This window comes from Cnephaeus nilssonii (genome assembly GCF_951640355.1).
Source record: "Cnephaeus nilssonii genome assembly, chromosome: X".
NCBI lineage: Eukaryota > Metazoa > Chordata > Mammalia > Chiroptera > Vespertilionidae > Cnephaeus > Cnephaeus nilssonii.
In genome coordinates, this window is record NC_137071.1 from 66682101 (window position 1) to 66707612 (window position 25512).

The following is a 25512-nucleotide window of genomic DNA, read 5'->3' on the forward strand; positions in this document are numbered from 1 at the left end:
TCCCTTGCCCATTTTTTAATTGGATTGTTTATTTTCCTAGTATTGAGTTTTATAAGTTCTTTATATATAGGGTGTCCCAAAATGTGTATACACACTTTGAATAATTATAAAGGCAGTGATTATTAAAATACATTTCATTTTCAAAATTCAGCTTTCAGTTGTTAAGGTGTTTATGCACTTTTGGGGGACACCTAGTATGTTGGAAATTAACCCCTTATCAGATGTATCATTGCCAAAGATATTCTCCCATACAGTGGGTTCCCTTTTCATTTTGTTGATGGTTTCATTTGCTGTGCAGAAACATTTTAGTTTAATATAGTCCCATTTGTTTTATTTTTCCTTTGTTTCCCTTGCCCTAGGAGATGTAGTTGTAAAAATATTGCAATGAGAGATGTCTGAGATTTTGCTGACTATGGTTTCTCCTAGGATATTTATGGTTTTATGGTTTTTAAGTCTTTTATTCTTTTTGAGTTCATTTTTGTCTATGGTATAAGTTGGTAGTCTAATTTCATTTTTTTGCATGTATCTGTTCAATTTTCCCAACACCATTTATTGAAGAGATTGTCTTTACTCCATTGTATGCTATTGCCTCCTTTGTCAAATATTAATTGACCCTGAAGACGTGGGTGATTTCTGGGGTCTCTATTATTTTCCATTGATCTATAATACCTGTTCTTCTGCCAGAAAAAAATATCCAATTACAACAGCTTCTAGAAACAAAAATTAGAAAGCATGAGGAGAGCCTAAGGGAACTTCGGGACAACACAAAACAAAACAACATCAGGAAAATAGGGGTACCAGAAGGAAAGGAAACTGAGCAAGGAATAGAAAACCTGTTTAAAGAAATAATAACAGAAAACTTCCCTGATATAGGGAAGAAAAAACCCACACAAATCCAAGAAGCTCACAGAGTTCCAAGCAAAATGAACCCCAAAAGACGACGCCAAGGCACATTATAATTAAGTTGGCAAACACCAACGACAAAGTAAGAATCTTAAAAGTGGCCAGAGAGAGACAGACAGTTACATACAAAGGAACCCCCATCAGACTAGCAACTGATTTCTCAACAGAAACTCATCAGGCCAGAAGGGAATGGAATGAAATATACAAAGTCATGCAAGTATAAGGCTTTTTTAAAATACAATGGTGCTGGACTTTATTAACTGTTGTTTTTTTCTGTATCTATTGATATGATCATGTGATTTTTATAATTCATTTTGTTTATGTGATGCATCACATTTATTGATTTGTGAATATTGTACCAACCTTGCATTTCCAGAATTCAAGGTTGATCATGGTGTATGATCTTTTTTTAATGTATTGCTGGATTTGTTTTGCTAGTATTTTGTTGAGGATTTTAGCAGCTATGTTCATCAAGGATATTGGCTTATAATTTTCTTTGTTCGTAGTGCCTTTATCTGGTTTTGGAATTAGTATAATGATCGCCTTGTAAAAAGAGCTTGTAAGTCTACCATCTTACGGAATTTTTTGGAATAGTTTGAGGAGGATAGGTGTTAGTTCTTCTTTGAATATTTTACAAAATTTACATGTGAAGCCATCAGGAGTTTTGTTTGCTAGGGTGTTTTTGTTTATTACTGCTTCAATTTCATTAGTTATCGGTCTATTTAGGTTTTCTGATTCTTCCTGGTTGAGTTCTGGAAGACTGTATGATTCTAAGAATTTGTCCATTTTGCCCAGGTGGTTTATAAGAGTATATTGTATGTTATATATGTATAGTGTATCATATTATCTACAAATAAATGTATACATATACACTCACACATCTAATCTTTTAATGAGAATTTTTTCAGTTATAGTTAATATTCAACGTAATATTCAGAAATAAGATTGTACTATTTTTGTGGCATAAGTTGATTTTTTCACTAAAATAAAATGCTATGCATATTTTTCAAGTTAGTTCATGTAAATCACCTTCACTCATTTTAATTTAATAGTTGCCTAGCATTGAATCAATATTTTGTGCTTATAGTAATTACTTGCATAATAAATTAATGACTTAACTAACTTCTTATTGTATTATTTTAGAAATGTGTTAAACTTCAAATAAATTGATATGACTATTTTTTCTTACCGAATAATAGAGTTTCAGAATTATTTTTATTCTGGTTTAGCATATAAAATTTCTCTTTAAGAAACTAGCCAGATCATGAGAAGTTTTCAAAGATCAGGGAATTAACATTAATTTTTACCTCCTTCCAAAACTAAATACATGTAAAATTCCTTTTATCCAGTGTCAATTCTATCACTTCATTTTGTCAGGTCACTAGACTAACTCAATTTTTCTCATACTTCAGAGGGTCTTCCACCTACCCTTTGTTTTAGACAGCAGGACTCTGAATCCTATTGTCATTACAATAACAATGGCAATAGGTACAGTGGTCATGTCTTAATGGCACCAATTAAGAAATTATCTGAGAGAAGAAAAATGGTGAGAAATCTCAAAGTCAGCAATGTTTACATTGAGAAATATTCAGCAATAAATCTTAGAAGCCCTTCAAGTGCAGCCAGCATCTATCTCTGCTCTGTCTGTGGTTAACTAAGATTTCCTTTCCTTTCCCTCCGTTTTCAACAAAGCAAAACAGTTCAAGTCCCAGAAACAGCCCTTGATGTTAACATATCAGGTTTGGGTGAGATGAGATTCCATCATAAGAATTTTCCCATAAATTTGGAGTGAGAATTCAGACCAATACATTTGTTTCCAACAGAAAAGAGGATGGTCCAAAACCCTTAAGTGAGAGTATAAAATTATGAAAAAAGGTAAAAGTCACTTGTAGCTATTCTGTCTTGAGATTTTAGGGTAATCATTGTCCTTAGGGATCACATCTAAAATTAAAAATCTAGGAGTAAATAAACAAAAGATGACCTATTTCACGCAAATGATAATAGTGTTTGGAATAAATTTCCAAGACAACAGTGAAGCATGGAAATAAGTAGGTCAATTTCATGAAGAATATAAAAATGACAAAGAAATATTATATGAAAAATCAATTCTGAATTAAAATGAAATCTTATGTGTGCAGGAATAGAAGATCAGAGAACCTGCACATTGTCCATGTAATTAACCATTTTCAGTTTTTAAATTGAATATATCTGAATGTACTTCATGCATCCCTTAAAATTACTTTTCTATGTCTACCTATATTACTATGAGGTAGAGATGAGAGAGTTTTTCTCACTCTCAAAATATATCTGAATGTACTTCATGCATCCCTTAAAATTACTTTTATATGTCTACCTATATTACTATGAGGTAGAGATGAGAGAGTTATTCTCACTCACTCTCATTTTCCATGAGACAGAACTGAAGAAAAGTGTGTGGCTGTATGTGTGTGTGTGTGTGTGTGTGTGTGTGTGTGTGTGTGTGCATCTGTTTGTCCCTCTTTGTCTCTGTCTCTGTCCATAATGTATACCTGCTTCCAAAAGTAACTATGATTGGTTTTTATGTGGCTTGCTCAAGGCCATACACCAAGTCAACATATGAAAAAAAAAAGGCTTCAGAGAGGATAGAGAGTGTCATTCAGCTATGAAATCTGGACTAGTATACACTATAGCCGTGGTCAGCAAACTGCGGCTGGCAAGCCACATGCAGTTCTTTGGCCCCTTGAGTGTGGCTCTTCCACAAAATACCACGGCCTGGGCGAGTCCATTTTGAAGAAGTGGTGTTAGAAGAAGTTTAAGTTTAAAAAATTTGGCTCTCAAAAGAAATTTCAATCGTTGTACTGTTGATATTTGGCTCTGTTGACTAATGAGTTTGCCGACCACTGCACTATAGCATCATAAACTGTTAGAAATAGTAAGTACCTTAAAGACCCATATCTTCACTTTCTGGATGAAACTGAGGCTCAACAAGTTAAATACAAAATTCCAAAGTTATCCAACTACTTATTAGAAAAGCTGGCCTACAATTTTTTACATGCTAATATTTGAGAGGTGCTGGAAGGCCCTGTGTTTCAAAATATTTCATGCAGAGCCTTAGAGGACTTGAAATTCCAAAGGTCAGAATCCTTCATCTGAATTATTAATATTATTCTGTTCCAAATGTTATTATGGATGAACTACCCACACTATTATCTAAGGTCAGTTCTTTCTACTTGTATACTAGATCTCATCCCCTGTTACCTATTCCAGCAATTAATCATCTCTCTCTATTCTTTACTAGGGGCCCAGTGCATGATTGAATCATGCACGTGTAGGGTCCCCTACATGCTTTCGCTTTTCGCGGTGGAGCTGGGTGCCTGTCCGCTGGTGCACCAGGCCTTTCAGAAGCCTCCACCTGAAAGGCCTGGTGCCGGAGCAGACAGGCACTCAGCTCCCCAGCTTTTGATGGTCCTCGGCCGCTGAGGGGGGCTGCCGCGGACACCTGGTTACCCTGCCTTTGAGAGGCACAGCTGGGTGTCCAAGGCAGGCCCCCTCAGGGGCCGCGGATCTGGCCATTGAGAGTCACAGGGGGCGGGAGTCCCGCCCCCTGCGCCTCTCAACAGCAGGGTAGCCCCCCTCTGTGGCAGCTGATCCTGTGCCTCCCAATGGCCGGATAGGCCACCCTGAGTCCAGCTCCCCAGCCTCCCGCTGCCCAATCGTGGGCATAGCGGATGGTAATTTACATGTTACTCTATTATTAGATAGGATAGTCTATTTTCCCTCTTTAATGGATAATGCTCATCAACATGTTTTTCTTATTCTCTTATGCTTTTGTTAATCTCTTCCTGAGGAAAAAAATATATTTTAAACCTCTTTGGGCTCTACTTTCATTGCCAGTTATAGATCTAATTCTTTACTCCCTTTAGCAGCAAATCTCCCTGAAAGATTCTCTACATTTGCTCTTGAATTTCTCCCTGCCCATTCTCTTTTAAACACACTTCAACTAGGCTTTACTCTCCTCACCAAACCTGTTGTCCTTGAAATCTTCAATGATAAGCTCTCATCTGACTTCACCTATCAGCAGTTTTTGACATAGTCAATCACTTCCTCTCCCTTTATCCTTTTTCTTCACTTAGCTTCCAAGATACTACATCCTCATGATTTGCCTGTTAGCTACTTATTCCTTCCTGTTCTCCTTTTCTAGTTATATTTTTCTTTCCCAAATAGCTTTGTGTTACAGTTCCTTAGAGCTCAGTTCAGCATGAAAGTCTTATCTACTCTTGTGGTTTTAAAAAACATATATATGCCAATAATGACTCTATTTATATTCCCAGCTCAGACAACTCTCCCAGATTCGAGACTCATATATCCAATTACCTACTCAACATCTTCACATGGGTGTCTAACAGATAGTTCATTTCTAAAACTGAATTTCATTTCTTCACACATTCATTTTCTCTATCTTCAACCTTTCAACATTTAATAAATGTCAACTCCATCCTTTGGATTATTAGGCCAAAAATTATAGTTATCTTTTGTTTATCTCACATCCCATATTCAATCAACCAGAAAGACCTGTTGGAACTGTCTTTAAAAATATGCCATGGAGCCCAACTGGCAGAGCTCAGTGGTTGAGTGTCGACCTATGAACCAGGAGGTCACGGTCCGATTCCCTGTCAGGGCACATGCCTGGGTTGTAGGCTTATTCCCAAGTGTGGGGCATGCAGGAGGCACCCAATCCATGATTCTCTCTCATCCTTGATGTTTCTATCTCTCCCTCTCCCTTCCTATCTCTGAAGTCAATAAAAATATTACATATACATATATAAGTATGTGTATGTATATACACACACACACACATATATATACACATACACATACTTATATATGTATATGTATATATATAATATATATAATATATATATATATATATATATATATATATATATATATATATACCATGAACACAGACAATAGTGCAGTTAAGGCCTGGAAAGGGGATAAGAATGGGGAGGGGGGAGGAGAGTGGGTCAATGGGGAAAAAAGGGGGACATCAGTAATGCTTTCAACAATAATGATAAATTTATAAAATGTATGCAGAATCTGGCCACTTTTTATTACTTTCACCATTCCACCATTATCTTTCCCCTGGATTAATGCAGAGGCCTCCTAACTGCTTTTTCTGCTACTGCCCTTCTTTGCCCTCTATAGTGTACTTTCAACACAGTTACAAGAGTAGTGAGGTCTGGTTACTACTCCTCTTCTTAGACTTTCAGTGGTTCCCCATTTCACTCAAAGTAAAAAGTCATCAAACAGACCTATAAGAACTTATGTTACCCCATATTCTTAATCCCTCACATTACCTCTTTAATACAATACTAAAAGTACTGTCTACTTCTCTCTCTTGTAGTCAGACTAGCCTCCTTGCCTCCTCACTTTTTTTTTTAAATAGCCACACATATTCTATTCTTCAAGCCTTTAGTTCCTCTGCTGGCTGGAACACTTTTCTTCTAAATAGCCACAGGGCTTGCTTTCTCAAGTCACTTAAGTTTTTTTTTTTCTCCTATCATCCACTTAATGATGTTCATAGCATTTAAAATTGCAAACTTCCCCACAAAAATTAGTCTCTTTATACTCTCCTACTTTTTTCCCCCATATCACTTATCACTTTCTAATGGACTATTTGATTTACTTATTCTTTATATTGTTTGTGAGTCTACCACCGTAAGACAAGAACTTAACACAATATCTTTGTTTCCTGATATATTCCAAGGTCTAATAATAACACCTAGCACATTTATTTATTTTTATTCATTCATTTATTTACAATTTATCTTCATTGCTTGTTTAGTTTACTAACAAATATGTATTTTTAAAACATTTTGCTATTCAAATTTTGTAAACTATCCCATGTTACATTTTAGCATTTCCTGAATTATGTTTTAATACAATGATATTTTAAAGGTAAAGGTTTTAAGCTTGGCGTTTTAGTAGGCAACCAACAAAGCCAATATTTAATGTTTGTAATTTAAGTTTAGGCAGAGATATTTATTTCAAATTCTTGTGTCAATACTTCTTCAACTTTTTTCTTAATTTACAAGGTCAAAACAACTTTATAATAAGTCTTATTTGGTTATTAAAACAATAATTATATTTATTAATAATATATTTACACAGAGATATTTATTTCTTCACCTTCCTCCTTCCTTCCTTTTTTTAAAAAAATAATTATTGTTGAAAATATTACATATGTCCCCTTTTTTCCCCAGTGACCCCCTCCAGCCCCATCCCCCCCTGTGTCTATGGGTTATGCATATATGCATACAAGGTTTTTGGTTGATTGCCTCCCACCCAACCACCTTCCCCTGTCTTCCCTCTGAGATTTCTCACTCTGTTTCATGCTTCCATGTCTTGGGATCCACTCCGTTCATCAGTTTATTTTGTTACATATGAGTGTGATCATTGTCTTTCATTGACTGACTTATTTCACTTAGCTTGATACTCTCCAGGTTCCTCCATGTTGTCTCAAAGGGTAAGATATTCTTCCTTTTTACTGCTGCATGATATTCCGTGGTATAAAAGTACCACAGTTTTATTATCCACTCATCTACTGATGGGCACTTGGGCTGTTTCCAGATCTTAGCTATAGTAAATTGTGCTGCTATGACCATAGGGGTGCATACATTCTTTCTGATTGGTGCTTCGGGTTTCTTAAGATATATTCTTAGAAGTGGGATTACTGGGTCAAATAGCAGTTCCATATTTAATTTTTTTTGTGGAAACTCCATACTGTTTTCCATAATAGCTGCACCAGTCTGCATTCCCACCAGCAGTGTACTAGGGTTCCCTTTTCTCCACATCTCACCAGCACTTGCCATTTGTCTATTTGTTGTTTGTAGCCATTCTGAGAGTTGTGAGATGGTACCTCATTGTTGTTTTGATCTGTATCTCTTGGATGATTAATGACTTTGAGCATTTTTTTCATATGTCTCCTGGCCATCTGTATGTCCACTTTGAGGAAGTGTATCTTTAGGCCCTTTGCCCATTTTTTAATTGGACTGTGTGTCTTCCTTTCCTTAAGTTGTATGAGTTCCTTATATATTTTGGATATTAACCCTTTATCAGATATATCATTGCCAAATATGTTCTCCTATACAGTGGGCTCCCTTGTTGTTTTGTTGATAGTTTCTTTTGCTGTGCAGAAGCTTTTTATTTTAATGTAGCCCCATTTGTTTATTTTTCCCTTAGTTTTCTTTGCCTTAGGAGCTGTATCAGTGAAGATATAGCAAGGACAAATGTCTGAGAATTTGCTGCCTATGGTTTCTTCTAGAATTTTTATGGTTTCATGACTTACATTTAAGTCTTTTATCCATTTTGAATTTATTCTTGTATATGGTGTAAATTGGTGGTCTAGTTTCAGTTTTTTTGCATGCATCTGTCCAATTTTCCCCAAACCATTTATTGCAGAGACTGTCTTGACTCCCTTGTATGCCCTTACCTCCTTTGTCAAATATTAATTGAGCATAATGGCTTGGGTTGATTTCTGGGTTCTCTGTTCTGTTCCATTGATCTATATGCCTGTTATTGTGCGAGTAGCAGGCTGTTTTGATTATGGTGGCTTTGCAGTATTACTTGAAATCTGGTATTATGATTCCTCCAACTTTGTTTTTCTTTCTCAAAATTGCTGCAGGTATTTGGGGTCATATTTTATTCCATATAAATTTTAGAGGTATTTGTTCTGGATTTGTGAAATATGCTATTGGCATTTTAATAGGGATTGCATTGAATATGTAGATTCCCTTGAGTAGTATGAACATTTTAATTGATTCTACTAATCCAAGAATACAGTAGATTCTTTCACTTGTTTATATCTTCTTCTATCTCTTTTGTCAATGGCCTGTAGTTTTCTGAGTACAGGTCTTTTGCCTCCTTGGTTAAGTTTATTCCTAAATATCTTAATTTTTTGTTCTTAAAATGGTAAATAGGATTGTTTGTTTAGTTTCTATTTCTGTGAGTTCATTATTGGTGTATAAAAAAGCCATTGATTTTTGGGTGTTGATTTTGTATACTGCTACATTAACAAATTCATTCATTAAATCTAATAGATTTTCAATGGAGTCGTTAATGTTTTCAATGTATAATATCATGTCATCTTCAAATAATGAGAGTTTTACTTCCTCCTTTCCAATTTGGATGCGTTTATTTCTTCTTCCTGTCTGATCACTATTGTTAGGAATTTCAGTACTATGTTGAACAGGAGTGGTGAAAATGGGCATCCCTGTCTTATTCCTGTTCTTAGGGGGAATGGTTTTAGTTTTTGCCCATTGAGTATGTTGTTGGCTGTGGGTTTGTCATATATGTCCTTTATCATGTTGAGATATGCTTCCTGTATTCCCACTTTGCTGAGATTTTTTTATAAAAAATGGGTGTCGGATCTTGTCGAATGCTTTTTCTGCATTCATTGATGATCATGTGATTTTTCTCTTTTAATTTGTTTATGTTATGTATTACATTTATTGATTTGTAAACATTGTACCAGCCTTGCATCCATGGAATAAATCACACTTGGTCATAGGGTATGAGATTTTTAATATATTGCTGGATGCGATTTGCTAACATTTTTTGAAAAATTTTAGCATCTATTTTCATCAGGGGTATTGGCCTGTAATTTTCTTTCTTTGTGGTGTCTTTATCTGATTTTGGAATTAGGATAATGTTGGCCTCATAAAAAAGTTTGTAAGTATTCCTTCCTCAAGGATTTTCTGAAATAGTTTGAGGAATATAGGTGTTAGTTCTTCTTTGAATGTTTGGTAAAACTCCCCTGTGAAGCCATCCGGACCTGGGCTTTTGTTTGCTGGAAGTTTATTCTTTTACTTTTTTATTTTATTATTATTACCATTACATTTATTTGCCTATTCAGATTTTCTCATTCATCCTAATTCAGTTTCCAGAGATTGTATTTTTCTAGGAATTTGTCAATTTCATCCACATTTTCCAACTTGTTATCATATAGATGACCATTGTATTTCCTTATAATCCTTTGCATTTCTGTGGTGTCCTTGGTTACTTCTCCACTTTTGTTTCTGATTGTATTCATTTGGGTTCTCTCTCTTTGGTTCTTAACTAGTCTGTCTAAGGATATATCAATTTTGTTTATTCTTTCAAAGAACCAGCTCTTGGTTTCATTGATTTTGTTTGTATTGTGTGTTTGTTTAGTCTCTATGTTATTTATTTCTGCTCTAATCTTTATTATTTCCTTCCTTCTTCTTACTCTGGCCTTTTATTGTTGTTCTCTTTCTAGTTCTTTCTAGTAGTTCTTGCTACTCCAGTTTTTGTTGTTGTTGTTTGTTTTTCATTTCCATTTGTAGGGAAAATTTTTTTCCATCCCTTCACTCTCATCATGAGTGTGTCTTTTGTTCTGAGATGGGTCTCTTGTAGGGTTAAATTGTTTATTGCTGATTTTTTGGTTTGTTGTTCAGGTATGCCAGTAGTGCTATGAACTTCCCTTTCAGGACTGCTATTATTGTGTCTCAGAGATTTTTGGTTGTTGTGTGTTAATTTTCATTTGTTGCCAGGAAGTTTTCTATTTCTTTATTGATCTCATTTGTAACCCATTTATTGTTCAATACATGCTATTTAGCCTCCATCTATTTGAATGTTTTTTGGGTGTTTTTTACTGTAGTTGATTTCTAATTTTATTCCACTGTGATCTGAGACAATGCTTGATATTATTTCAATCTTCTTGAGCTTGTAGAGACTGGTTTTGTGTCCTAACATGTGGTCTATCCTTGTGAATGATCCATGTGCAATTGAGAAGAATGTATATTCTGCAGCTTTGGGGTGAAATGTTCTATAAATCTGAATTAAATACATCTGATCCAGTGTGCCCTTTAGAGTCATTTCCTTGTTAAGTTTTTGTCTGGAACATCTATCCAGTGAAATTAGTGGGGTGTTAAAGTCTCCTACTATTACTGTATTGTTGTCAGTCTCTTCCTTAAAGTCCTCTAGAAGTACACACACACACACACACACACACACACACACACACACACACACATATATATATATATATATATATATATATACACACATACACACACATACTGCTATATTGGGTGCATATATGTTTACCTTTTGTTGGATTCGTTATATCCTCTTGTTGGATCGATCCCTTTAGTATTATGTAATGACCTTTGTTGTCTCTTGTGATGGCCTTCATTTTGAAGCCTATTCTGTCAGATATGAGTATTGCTACTCCAGTTATTTTTTCAGTTACATTTGTAGAAAAAAATTTTTTTATCCCTTCACTCTCATCATCTGTATGTCTTTTGTTATGAGATGGGTCTCTTGTAGACAGCATATAGTTGGGTCATGTGTTGTTGTTTTTTTATCCATTCAGCTACCCTATGCCTTTTGATTGGAGCATTTAATCCATTTACATTTAGGGTTATTATTGATAGTACTTATTTATTGTTATTTTAATTCTGTATACTAATTTTTCCTCTCTGTTTCTTCTTCTCATTACAGCATTCCCTTTAGCATTTCTTGCATTGCTGGCCTTTTTGTGATGTATTCCTTTAGCCTTTTTTTGTCCAGGAGGCTTATTATTTGATTGTCTATTTTGAATGATAGTCTTGCTGGATATAGTAATCATGGTTTCAAATCCTTGATTTCCATTACCTTGAGTACTTCAGGCCATTCCCTTCTGGCCTGTAGAGTTTCTGATGACAAATAAGGTATCAACCTTATGGGATCTCCTTTGTTAGTGACAGTTTACTTTTGCTGTCTTTAAGATTCTCTCTTTGTCTTTAATTTTGGCATTTTAATTATGATGTGTCTGGGCATGGGCCTGTTTGTGTTCTTCTTGTTTTTGGTTCTATGTGCCTCCTGGACTTGCATGACTTTTTCTTTTACCAGGTTAGGGAAGTTTTCTGCCATGATATCTTCAGACACATTCCCTATCCCTTTCTCCCTATTCTGGCACACCTGCTATTCTAATATTGTTACGTTTCATATTATCCCACAGCTCCCTTAACCTGTCCTCCTGTTTTTTAATTGTTTTTGTTTTTGTTCTCTGATTTTTTCAAGCCCATCTTCTAATTCACTGATTCGATCTTCAGCTTCCCTTAATCTGTTATGTATTATTTCCAATGTTTTCTTTATTTGTGTTGTGTCATTCTTTATTTTAAACTGTTCTTTTTTTATAGTTACTCTATCTTTTTTCATGCTGTTGAGCATCTTTACCATCATTACTCAGAACTCTTTCAGATGAATTTCTTATCTCTGCTTTATCTCTTCTTCTGCAGAATTATATTGTTCTTTCATTAGTGGGTTGTTTCTTTGTCTCCTCATTCTGGCCATCTATTTGGGTTTGTGACTATGTATTAAGTAGATACTCTAAGCTCTCAATCTCTAGTACAGGACAGTGTCAAACACTGTTTCTGACCAATTAGATCAGGCAAAGACTCAAAAAACCTTCAGAGACTGCCTCTGTCTACAGACTTAAGATTCCGACTTGAATTACCCCAGGAAGTCATCTTCAGGTGTGGGAAGAGTTTTTTCCCCAATGGGTGGGGCAGTTGCTAAAAATTATTTTAGTCTCTTAAGTGGCCTCAAGGCAAGGTGTTTTCTAATAGGGTGGGTAAACTGTCTCCCCCCGCCCCAGGCAAGACAAATATTTGTGTGGGAAAGATATCTTCTGCTGTGTGAGGGAATGAGTTAGCTCAGAAACAGGGGTTGTCTGACTTCTTTCCTCTAACTCCCAAGTCCCCAATCCTTACTTCTGCTCACACAGCTCAAGTCCACATTGCCCACCCTCTGCAGGAGCACAAGGTGGGTGGCTCCACAGGGAATTTTGTGCATTGGTCCTTTAAGAGAGTGCCTGAATTTATACCTGTCACTCCCTGGCAGACAACAACCCTGCTGCTTTTCACAGCCAGTTATGTGGGAACCCTTCTCAGTTGTGGTGCTCTCTGCTGGGATTAGACCCCAGAGTTCTCAGAGGCAACCCCCCACAGCTGAGATATCTCTCTGGAACATCAGTTGCTGTCTGTGGTTGCCCAGCCAGCACTTTTGCACCTCCACCTCTCTTACCAGTCTCTATGTGGCCTCCACGTTTGGTCCTCGGGTATCAGAGTGCTCTCCTGCAAGTCTTCCATTGATTATTAAGGATTTTTTTCTGTATTTTAATTGCAGCATCCACTTACTCTGCCACAATTTTTTAATCTCTATTGTTGAAAGTATTGCAGATGTTCCCTTATTCACCCCATTAGCCTCCTCCACCCCACTCCCACACCCACCCCAGGCTTCCACCTCACTATTGTCTGTGTCCCTGGGTTATGCATACATGCATAATAAATTCATTGGTTAATATCTTCCTGTGCCCCTCCTACACCTTCCATCTGAGATTCGTCAGTCTGTTCCATGCTTCTATGTATCTGGATCAATTTTGTTCATTGGATTATTTTGCTCATAAGATTCCACATATAAGTGAAATCATCTGATATTTGTCTTTCTCTGACTGGCTTATTTCACTTAGCATAATGCTGTCCAGGTCCCTCCATGCTGTCTCAAAGGGTAAGAGATCCTGCTTAAGTTGCACAATAAGTAATTGTTAATTGAGTGAATTTATTAATGACCCCTACATTGCATAAAACCTTATAATTTCCAAAGTCTTATCATTAGAAATTGAGAGCAATTCTGTGAGATAAGAAAACATATTTTAATTGTATGCATATACAGATGTGGAAATTGAGGCTCAGAAGTAATGATTCTGACTGTATCCTAAATGCCTCTAGTAACATTGTGTATGTCACAAAGAAAATATTACATGTTAACAACTTGGCAGTCATTAATCAATTAGCAAGACTTCATTCATCAGTAGTAACTAAGGTTCTGAAAGAATAAAAGAAAGTTAATTTTGATGGGCTAAATTACAGGTATCATTTTATTAAAAAAATACCTTGAACAATAAAAGAGAAATGGAAGTTGAGAAGTAGAATACAAATATTAAATATATAAAGAAATAAAATGTATATGATAAGAAAATCTCAATGTGCATTTTCTATATTGAGCTCCTTGTGCAAGTAAGAAATAGAGTCCAGGACTACTTAAATACAGCATTATTTTTATTCCTTTTAAGCAGTATGGTATATGTGTTTATCTTCTTTCTGTTGCTTGTAGAATTTTACCTTTTTTCATAATACAAAACATTTTAGGTGGAGATATAATTTTATTTAAGAAAGAAGATCTTTTCATTTTGATTTAGTAGCATTTGTTTATTTTCTCCTTAGTTTCCATTGCCCTAGGAGCTGTATCAGTAAAGATATTGCTACAACAAATGTCTACTATTTTGCTAATGGCTTCTTCTAGGATTTTTATGGTGTCCCATCTTATGTTAAGTCCTTTATCCATTTTGAGTTTATTTTTGTGTATGGTGTAAATTGGTTGTCTAGTTTCTTTCTTTGTTTTTGCATGTATCTGTCCAGTTTTCCCAACACCATTTACTGAAGAGACTGTCTTGACTCCATTGTATGTTCATGCCTTCTTTGTCAAATATTAATTGAGAATAATGGCTTGGGTCAATCTCTGGGTTCTCTGTTCTGTTCCATTGGCCTATATGCCTATTCTTGTGCCACTACCAGGCAGTTTTGAGAATAGTGGCTTTGTAGTATATCTTGATATCTGGTATTGTGATCCCTCCAACTTTGTTCTTCTTTCTCAAGATTGCTGCAGCTATTCAGTATCTTTTTTTTGTTGTTGTTGTTGTTCCAGATTAATTTTGTGGGAGTTTGTTCTAGGTCTTTGAAGTATGCTGTTGGTATCATAATGGGGATTGCATTTTATCTATAGATTGCTTTGGGTAGTATGGATATTTCAATTATGTTGATTCTATCAATCCATGAATACAGTATATTCTTCCATTTGTTTATGTCTTTCTATATCTTTTTTTTCAGCATCCTGTAATTTTCTGAGTACCGGTCCTTTACGTCCTTGGTTAAATTTATTCCTAGGTATCTTAATTTTTTGTTGTAATGGTAAATGGGATTTTTTTTAGCTTTCTCTTTCTGTGAGTTCATTACTTGTCTATAAAAAGCCATAGATTTCTGGGTGTTAATTTTGAATCCTGCTACACTACCAAATTCATCTATTAGTTATAGTAGTTTTTTGATGGAGTCATTAGCGTTTTCTATGTACAATATCATGTCATCTGCAAATAAAATGCTTCTGCAAGGCAAAAGAAACCATCAACAAAACAATAAGAAAGCCATTGCATGGGAGAACATATTTGCCAATGTTATCTCTGATAAGGGTTTACTCTCCAAAATTTATAGGGAACTCATACAACTTAACAAAAGGAAAACAGATGATCCAATCAAAAATGGGCAAAGGATCTAAGTAGACACTTTTTAAAAGAAGATATACAGAAGGCTGAGAGACATATAAAAACATGCTCAGGTTCTTAGCGGGTGAAACCCATGGCCTACATCTCCAAAAGGGCCTGGTTCAGGTTTCTCTCCAAGGCCAGGGCGGCTGCCATGGCATCCTGAGTTTTACCCACTCATCTGGGGAAAGCTTAAGCATGCTCTGGAGGAGAATGTAGCCACCATGCTGGTTTTGTAACTTTAAGAAATGCTCAGTCCCCTCGTGCTTCTTCTCCCATCGAAGAAGAGACCCACACCCTCACGAACCACATCTTCATGGTCAAAATAGAAGCCTGCAGAGTGGATAAATCTATCAATAAAGATATAACTGATCCGAAGAGCATCAGCCTCATGCAGCCTGCCCCTGTCTGAGAAGCAACAGCTGTATGAACAGCCCTCCTCCGTACAAGGAGCAGTAGCCCTGTGAGCAACCTGTGCCCCGTTGGAGGAGTAGCAGCTGCAAGAATAGCCCACCCCCATCTAAGGAGCAGCAGCCACACAGAGTCTGCCCCCATCCGAGAAGCAGCAGCCGCATCAGTAGCCCAACAATGTCTAATGAGCAGCAGACACACAAGCAGCCAACCCCTTAGATGGGGGAGAAATCCCATGAGCAACCCACCCCCTTCTGAGGAGCAGAAGATGCATGCAGCCTCCCCTGTCTGAAGAGCAGCAGCCTTGTGATCAGCCCGCCCCTGTCCGAAGAGCAGACACTGCACAAGCATCCTATCTCCGCCAGCCACATGAGCCATCACTGCTGCAAGCAGTGACCACCAGAGGAGCCACTTCCATCCGAGGAGCAGCTGCTGAGGAGACAGCCCAAGGAGCAACTGCTACCCAAGGAGCCACTGCCACCAGAGGAGCAGCCCCTGAACAACTAGACACCTAGATCCTTAGGTGAGAGCAAAAATAGGGAGACAAAGAAACCCCCAAAGGAAAAAAAAGGAGGAATCACCAGGAAAGCAGCTAAGTGAAATGGAGGCATGAAATATGTCAGAAAAAGAATTCAGAAGAAGGGTCATACAATTAGTTCATAAACCAGATGGATGAAAAAATCAACAACTTATGTAGGAATCAAGAAGAAACAAAGAGTGATATAACTGCAATACAAAAACACCATGGAAAGTTTCAACAGTAGACTAGGAGACGTGGAGGACCAAATTAGCAAATTAGAAGACAGGGGAAAAAACACACCCAAACTGAACTGCAATTAGAGAAAAAAATTAAAAGGTAGAAGAAGAGCTTAAGGGAGCTTTGGGACAACATTAAATGAAGCAACATACAAATAAAGTGGTGCCAGAACAAAAGGAAGAAGAGCAAGTATTAGAAAACCTGTATGAAGAAATAATGTCAGAAAACTTCCCTGATGTGGGGAAGAAAAAATTACACAAATACAGAGAGTCCCAAACAAGATGAACCCGAAAAGACCCACTCCAAGACATGTTGTAATTATAAAGGCAAATGTTCAGGACAAAGAGAGAATCTTAAAGGCTGCTAGAGAGAGACAGAAAGTTACATACAAGGGATCTCCCATTAGATTATCAAAAGTTTTTTCACTAGAAACACATCAGGCCATAAAGGAATGGAAGTAAATTTACAAAGTGATACAAAGCAAGGGACTGAATCCAAGAATATTCTACACAACAAGGCTATCATTCAAAATTGAAGGGGAAATAAAGAGCTTTGCAGACAAAAAAAGGCTAAGGGAGTTTATCACTACCAAGCCAGCAATACAAGAAATGCTAAAGGGACTGCTATAAAAAGAAGAAATAGAAGGGGAAGAAGGAACACAAGCATAAAGAATAGAAATGGCTACAAACAAGTACCTATCATTAATAACCTTAAACAAAAATGGAGTAAATACTCCAATCAAAACACATAGAGTGGCTGAATGGATAAAGAAACATGGCCCATATATATGCTGTCTACAAGAGACCCACCTCAGAACAAAAAAACTCACACAGACTGAAAGTGAAGGGATAAAATAACATCATTCAGGCAAATGGAAATGAAAAAAAGGCTAGGGTAGCAGTACTTATATCTGACAAAATAGACCTCAAAGTAAAGGACATAAGAAGAGATAAGGAATACCACTTCATAATACTAAAGGGATCTACACAACAAGATATAACCCTGATAAACATATATCCACCCAATGTATGAGCACCGAAATACATTAAAAAAAAAGCCTCCTGGAAGATATCAAGGAAGAGATTGACACCAATACAATCATAGTAGGTGACTTTAATACTCCACTGACATCACTGGATAAATCCTCTAGACGAAAAATCAGCAAAGAAGCAGCAATCCCAAATGACTCACTAGATCAGATGGACTTAATTGACATCATCAGAACCAAATACATGGAATATATGTTTTTCTCAACTTCACATGGGACATTTTCAAAGATAGACCACATATTTGTCACAGACAAAGTCTCTCCAAATTCAAGATGATTGAAATCATACCAAGCACCTTCTAAGACCACAATGGCATAATATTAGAAATAAACCACAATAAAAACAGTAAAATAATTCAAACACTTGGAAGCTGAATAGCGTGCTATTAAACAGTGATTGGGTTACCAAAGAGATCAAAGAAGAAATTAAAACCACCTGGAAACGAATGACAATGAAATCACAACAATCCAAACTCTATGGGACACAGTGAAAGCAGTCCTGAGAGAGAAGTTTATAGCTCAACAGGCCTACCACAAATAACTTGAAAAAATGGTAATAAATCATCTAACTCTACAACTCAAACAATTAGAAAGAGAGCAACAAGAAAAGCCCAGCGTGAGCAGAAGAGAGGAGATAATAAAGATCAGAGCAGAAATAAATGACATAGAGACCAAAAAAAAAAAAAAAAAAACAATACAAGAGATCAATGAAACCAAGCAACAAGGAAAGCCCAGAATGAGCAGAAGGAAGCAAATGATAATGATCAGAGGAAAAATAAATTACCTAGAGACCAAAAACAAACAAACAAAACAAAAAAACAAAGAGCTGGTACTTTGAAAGGATAAACAAGATTGATGAACCTCTAGTCATGATAATCAAGAAGCAAAGAGAGAGGACCCAAATAAACAAAATCAGAAATGAAAAAGGCAAAATAACAACAGAACCCACAGAAATACAAAGGATTGTTAAAAAGTACTATGAACAACTCTACTCAAACAAACTAGAAAACCTAGAGGAAATGGACATGTTCCTAGAAAAATGCAACCTTCCAAAACTCAATCAGGAATAATCTAAATATCATAATAGGCTGATAATTATGGAGGAAATTGAAGCAGTCATTAAAAAGCTTCCAGCAAACAAAAGCCTAGGGCCAGAGACCTTCACAGGGGAGTTTTACCAAACATTCAAAGAAGACCTAAAACCTATTCTCCTCAGAATATTCCAAAAAATTCAAGAGTAAGGAACACCTCCAAGCTCATTCTATGAAGCCAGTATCACCCTATTATCAAAACCAGATAAAGACACAGGAGACAGAGAAAATGGTGGCAGAATGGAGACGTTTTCTGAGCCTGGTCCCGGAGCAGAAAGAAAGAACAGCTGAGGTTCGCACGGGGAGTGTCTGTTGGCAAGCTAAGGGACAGCTAAACTCCAGGAGAAGGTAGGGGAGTGCTAGGTAGGGTTCCCCTGACCATGCAGTACCAACAGAGGCTGGGTCCCCTCCCTGAGCTGTGGACTCAGAGGGGGAAACCTAGCCATCTTGCAAGGGACAGAGGATTTTATCGGAAGCCTGATTTTCCACAACAAAGGTGAACACTGAACAGCTGTGAGCACCAGAACACAGATCCCCAATCAGCGCAAACACACGGATTCAAAGGAGCTCTTCACTCCACCACAGAAAGGTCAGATTTCACCGAGGATAAGGTGAGGTATCTCGTCCCGGCGGCAGGAGTGAGAACCGCACGAGCTGCGGGAACTGGAGGACCACGGAAGTCTGTGCCTAGAAAAATCCAAGGCTGTTGGGGCTGCTGTGATCCATGAATGTGGAAGGCGGTCCTCTGAGCTGCTAACAGAAGGGATCTCTAAAAAGCAACCCATTTTGATCTGACGAGGAGGGTCAGACTAAGAATTTCAAAGGAGTGCAGACGGCTTAGTCTTGCGTGCAGACCCACTGTCCACACACTTGGGCTTTTTCTGATTCCAATTACTAAGCCCAATACATAGGAAAACACAGTTGGGGAATACCCTGAGAGACTGCAGGGGGAAGTTGTTTTTCCGGAATCTGGGGAGCTGAGCTGGGAGTGACCATCGGAGAGGCAGCTCTGAGGTGCACACCTCCACAAACCGGTAGTGAGTGCCATAGGGACAAAAAAAAAAAGCTAGAGAGGCCCAGAAGTCAATCCAGAAACACTGCCACCCATGGGCTGAAACACAAATTGTCTCTGGTGTGATCAAAAACAAATACGAGAAATTAAGACAACGCAGGCTTAAAAATCAGGACTGGCTTACAACACTGAGGAGGAGTGGAATGCAGGGAACTGCAATACTGCCCAGACTGGGAAACAGGCATACCAAACAGAACAACAGAGGAAGTGAATGACCGCCACTACTGCACATTTTATTCTTATTATTTTTTATTTTAATTTTTTTAAGTTTTTATTTTTTATTTTCATTTTTTGCATCTTTTACATAAGAAACTAATTTTTTTATTTTTCCCCACTCGATTTTCACCTTTTTAATTAATACATTTTTATTTTCAATCAGCATTATTATTATTACTATTATTTTACTTTTTTTTTAAGTGTCATTTGATTTTCTCTTTGTTTTACTTTGGGATTAGTGTCCTACATTCTATTTGCATCTTTCCCTTAGCATCGTTTTACCCTATCTCAACGCTAACTTTATGCCATCACTCTCTTCCTAATCTTTCTCCTTTTGGTCTCCTGTTTATCTTAACCCTTTCCAGGTTTAGATGTTTCCTACTCTTTCAGTTTACCCTCTGCTAAAATTTCACCCTACTTATATATCTAATGTCCAACCCCCTGTTCCAAGTCCATACACAGCTCTCTCTACACTATCTTAACAACAACCAAAAATCGTTTTTCTCTCTGTCCTTTTGTTGTTTGCTTGAATGTTGATTAGATTGAATTTTATGCTTTTTTGTGAGATTGTTTTGCTTATTCTTTTTGTTTGTTTGGTTGGTTCTTTTGTTTGCTTTGTATTTGTTTGTTTTTTACTTCTGTTTTCCCTTGCCTCACTTGATATTAGTTGGTGTTGTAGTTTGTATTAATCTCCAGGTTCGTGTTGTTGGCATTTGCTGGATTAGTGGTTGTTCTATTGGTGTTTACTCTCCATATATATAGTTTGTTCCCATTTTCTCTCTTAGTATTGTTCTTGTCTCTCTTACTTTTTTATTCTTTTCCCAAGTTCATTTTCACACTCCTTTTTTCTTTCTTTTTACTCTTCCTCTTCCTCTCCTATCCCCTAATTTGTCTTTCTCTGGTGGTCACCTTTATTGGAAGTTATTAATATAGTGAATACAATTCTGTTCAGTGCCTTCTGTGTTGTACCTGGTTGTGTTGTATTTTGTGCTTTAAAATCAACGCAGGAGAGAGAGAACTACATAACCAGACATCCAGAGAAGAGAGAAGAGAGACCATGGGGAGAAAAGAAACAGCCCCCCATAGGAAAGAAAAGCAGGCATCACCAGAAAAGGAAGTAAACAAATTAGATGCAAGCAACTTATCAGAGAAAGAATTCAGAGAAATGGTCATAAGGTGGCTGAAAAGAATGGAAGACTAATTTGACAATATGAGTAATAACCAAGAGGAAATGAAGAAGAACCAAGAAGAAATGAAAAATGACATTGATGCTGTAAAAAAACTCAATAGAAAGCATCAAGAGTAGACTAGAAGAAGCAGAGGACTGCATAAGTGAGCTAGAAGACAAGATGGAAAAAAAACACCCAAGTAGAGCAGCTTCTAGAAAAAAAAATTAGAAAGCAGGAGGAGAGCCTAAGGGAACTTTGGGACAACACAAAACAAAACAACATCTGAATAATAGGGGTTCCACAAGGAAAGGAAACTGAGCAAGGAATAGAAAACCTGTTTGAAGAAATAATGACAGAAAACTTCCCTGATATAGGGAAGAAAAAACCCACAAATCCAAGAAGCTCATAGAGTCCCAAACAAAATGAACCCCAAAAGACTGACGCCAAGGCACATTATAATTAAAATGGCAAACACCAATGACAAAGTAAGAATCTTAAAAGCATCCAGAGAGAGACAGAAAGTTACATACAAAGGAACTCCCATCAGACTAGCAACTGATTTCTCAACAGAAACTCATCGGGCCAGAAGGGAATGGAATGAAATATACAAAGTCATTCAAAGGAAGGGTCTGAATACAAGAATACTTTACACAGCAAGGCTATCAATCAAAAATGAAGGTGAAATCAGGAGCTTCACAGACAAAAAAGGACTAAGGGAATTTATCACCACCAAACCAGCACTATGCAAGAAATGCTAAAGTCGCCGAAACCAGTTTGACTCAGTGGATAGACCGTCAGCCTGCGGACTGAAAGGTCCCAGGTTGGATTCCGGTCAAGGGCATGTACCTTGGTTGTGGGCACATCCCCAGTAGGGGGGTGTGCAAGAGGCAGCTGATCGTTGTTTCTCTCTCATTGATGTTTCTAACTCTCTATCTCTCTCTCTTCCTCTATGTAAAAAATCAATAAAATATATTTTTAAAAAAAGAAATGCTAAAGGGTCTGTTGTAAAAAAAAGAAATAGGAAGCGAAGAAGGAACACAGGGGTATAGAATAAAAATGGCGACATATAAGTACCTATCAATAATAACTTTAAATGTAAATGGATTGAATGCACCAATCAAAAGACAAAGGGTAACGGACTGGATAAGAAAACAAAACCCATATATCTGCTGTCTACAGGAAACCTACCTCAGAAAAAAAGATGCATACAGACTGAGAGTGAAGGGATGGAAAAAGTTTTTCCAGGAGTATGAAAATGAAAAAAAAGCTGGGGTAGCAATCTTATATCTCAAAGTGAAGGACATAACAAGAGATAAAGGAGGCCACTTCATAATACTAAAGGGAGCAATCCAACAAGAAGATATAACTCTGTTAAACATATACACACACAATACAGGAGCCCCCAAATTCATAAAAATGAACTCCTGGAAAATATCAAAGGAGAGACTGACAGCAATATAATCATAGTAGGAGACTTCAATACCCCACTATCATCATTGGAAAAATCCTCTAAACAAAAAATCAGCAAAGAAACATCAATCCTAAATGACTCACTAGACCAGAGGGAATTAATCGACATATTCAGAAGATTTCACCCCAAAGTCAGAGAATATACATTCTTCTCAAGTGCACATGGGTCATTTTTAAAGATAGACCATATTCTGGGACATAGGCAAAGTCTCTCCAAATTCAAGAAGATAGAAATCATATCAAGCATCTTCTCAGATCACAGTGGCATAAAACTGGATATCAGCTACAATAAAAACAATCAAAGAAATCAAACACATGGAGACTAAACAACATGCTATTAAACAATGACTGGGTTACCAGAGAAATCAAGGAAGAAATAAAAAATATCATGGCAACAAATGACAATGAAAACACAACAATCCAAAATCTATGGGACACAGCAAAAGGAGTCTTGAGAGGGAAATTCATAGCTCTACAAGCCTACTGCAAAAAACAAGAAACAATGCTAATAAATTACCTAACCCTACAACTCAAAGAGTTAGAAAAGGAGCAATAAGAAAAGCCCAGTGTAAGCAGTAGGAAGGAAATAATAAAGATCAGAGCGGAGATAAATGGCATAGAGACCAAAGAAACAATACAAAAGATCAACAAAACAAAGAGCTGGTTCTATGAAAGGATAAACAAGATTGATGAACCTCTAGCCAGACTCACCAAGAAGCAAAGAGAGAGGACCCAAATAAATAAAATCAGAAATGAAAGAGGTGAAATAAAAACAGACCCCACCAAAATACAAAGGATTGTTACAAAATACTACGAACAACTCTATTCCAACAAACCGGACAACCTGGAGGAAATGGACAGACTCCTAGAAAAATATAACCTTCCAAAACTCAATCAGGAAGAATCTAAACAGCTCAACAGACCAGTAACTATGGAAGAAATTGAAGCAGTCATCAAAAAGCTTCCGGCAAACAAAAGCCCGGGGCCAGACAGCTTCACAGGAGAGTTTTACCAAACATTCAAGGAAGAACTAAAACCTATCCTCCTCAGACTATTCCAAAAAATCCAAGAGGAAGGACCACTTCCAGGCTCCTTCTATGAAGCCAGCATCACCCTAATATCAAACCCAGATAAAGACAACACAATGAAAAAGAATTACAGGCCAATATCCCTCATGATCATAGATGCCAAAATCGTCAACAAAATTCTAGCAAATCGGCTACAGCAGTACATCAGAAAGATCATGCACCATGACCAAGTAGGATTTATCCCAGGAATGCAAGGATGGTACAATATCCGCAAATCAATAAACGTGATACATCACAAAAACAAAATGCGAGATAAAAAATCACATAATCATATCAATTGATGCAGAAAAAGCATTTGACAAAATCCAACACCCTTTCTTGATAAAAACTCTCAGCAAGGTGGGAATGGAAGGATCATACCTCAACATAATAAAAGCTGTATATGATAAACCCACAGCAAACATCATACTCAATGGGCAAAATCTAAAACCATTTCCCCTAAGAACAGGAACAAGACTGGAATGCCTACTCTCACCACTCTTGTTTGACATAGTACTGGAAGTATTAGCCATTGCAATTAGACAAGAAGAAGAAATAAAAGGCATCCAAATTGGAAAAGAAGAAGTAAAGCTGTCCTTATTTGCAGATGACATGATATTGGACATAAAAAACCCGAAAGACTCCATCAAAAAACTAATAGACTTAATAAATGAATTTGGCAATGTAGCAGGATACAAAATTAACCCCAAGAAATCTATGGCATTTCTATACAATAATAGTGAACTTACAGAAAGAGAGACAAAAAAAGGAATCCCATTTACCATCACACCCAAAAATTAAGATACCTAGGAATAAACTTAATTAAGGAGGTAAAAGACATATACACGAAAAACTACAGGACACTGAAAAAAGATATAGAGGAAGACATAAACAGATGGAAGAACATACCATGTTCATGGATTGGTAGAATCAACATCACTAAAATGTCCATACTACCCAAAGCAATCTACAGATTCAATGCACTCCCCATCAAAATACCAACAGCATATTTCACAGACCTAGAAAGAACTCTCCAAAAATTCATCTGGAATAAAAAAAGACCCCGAATAGCCACAACAGTCCTGAGAAAGAAGAATAAAGTAGGACGGATCTCAATACCAGACTTCAAGCTGTATTACAAAGCCACTGTTCTCAAAACAGCATGGTAGTGGCACAAGAACAGACATATAGTTCAATGGAACAGAAAAGAGAATCCAGATATCGACCCAAACCACTATGATCAATTAATATTTGACAAAAGAGGCATGAACATACAATGGAATCAAGACAGTCTCTTCAATAAATGGTGTTGGGAAAATTGGACACACACATGCAAAAAAAATGAAACTAGATCACCAACTTACACCATACACAAAAATAAACTAAAAATTGATACAGGACTTAAACATAAGACGGGGAACCATAAAAATTCTAGAGGAATCCACAGGCAACAAAATCTCAGACATATGCCAAGAGAACTTCTTCACTGACACTACCCCTAGGGCAATGGAAGCTAAAGAGAAAATTAACAAATGGGAGTACATCGAAATAAAAAGCTTTTTCACAGCAAAAGAAACCATCAACCAAACAACAAGAAAGCCCACTCTATGGAAGAACATATTTGCAAATGCTATTACTGATAAAGGTTTAATCTCCAACATCTACAGGCAGCTTATGCAACTTAATAAAAGGAAGATAAATGATCCAATAAAAAAAATGGGCAATGGACCTAAAAAGAATCTTTTCAAAACAAGACAGAAGGAAGGCCAAGAGACACATGAAAACATGCTCAAAGTCACTTATTATCCAAGAGATGCAAATCAAAACGAAAATGCGGTACCATCTCACACCTGTCAGAATGGCTATCATCAACAAATGACAATTGTTGGCAAGGATGCGGAGAAAAAGGAACCCTCGTGCACTGCTGGTGGGAATGCAGACTGGTGTAG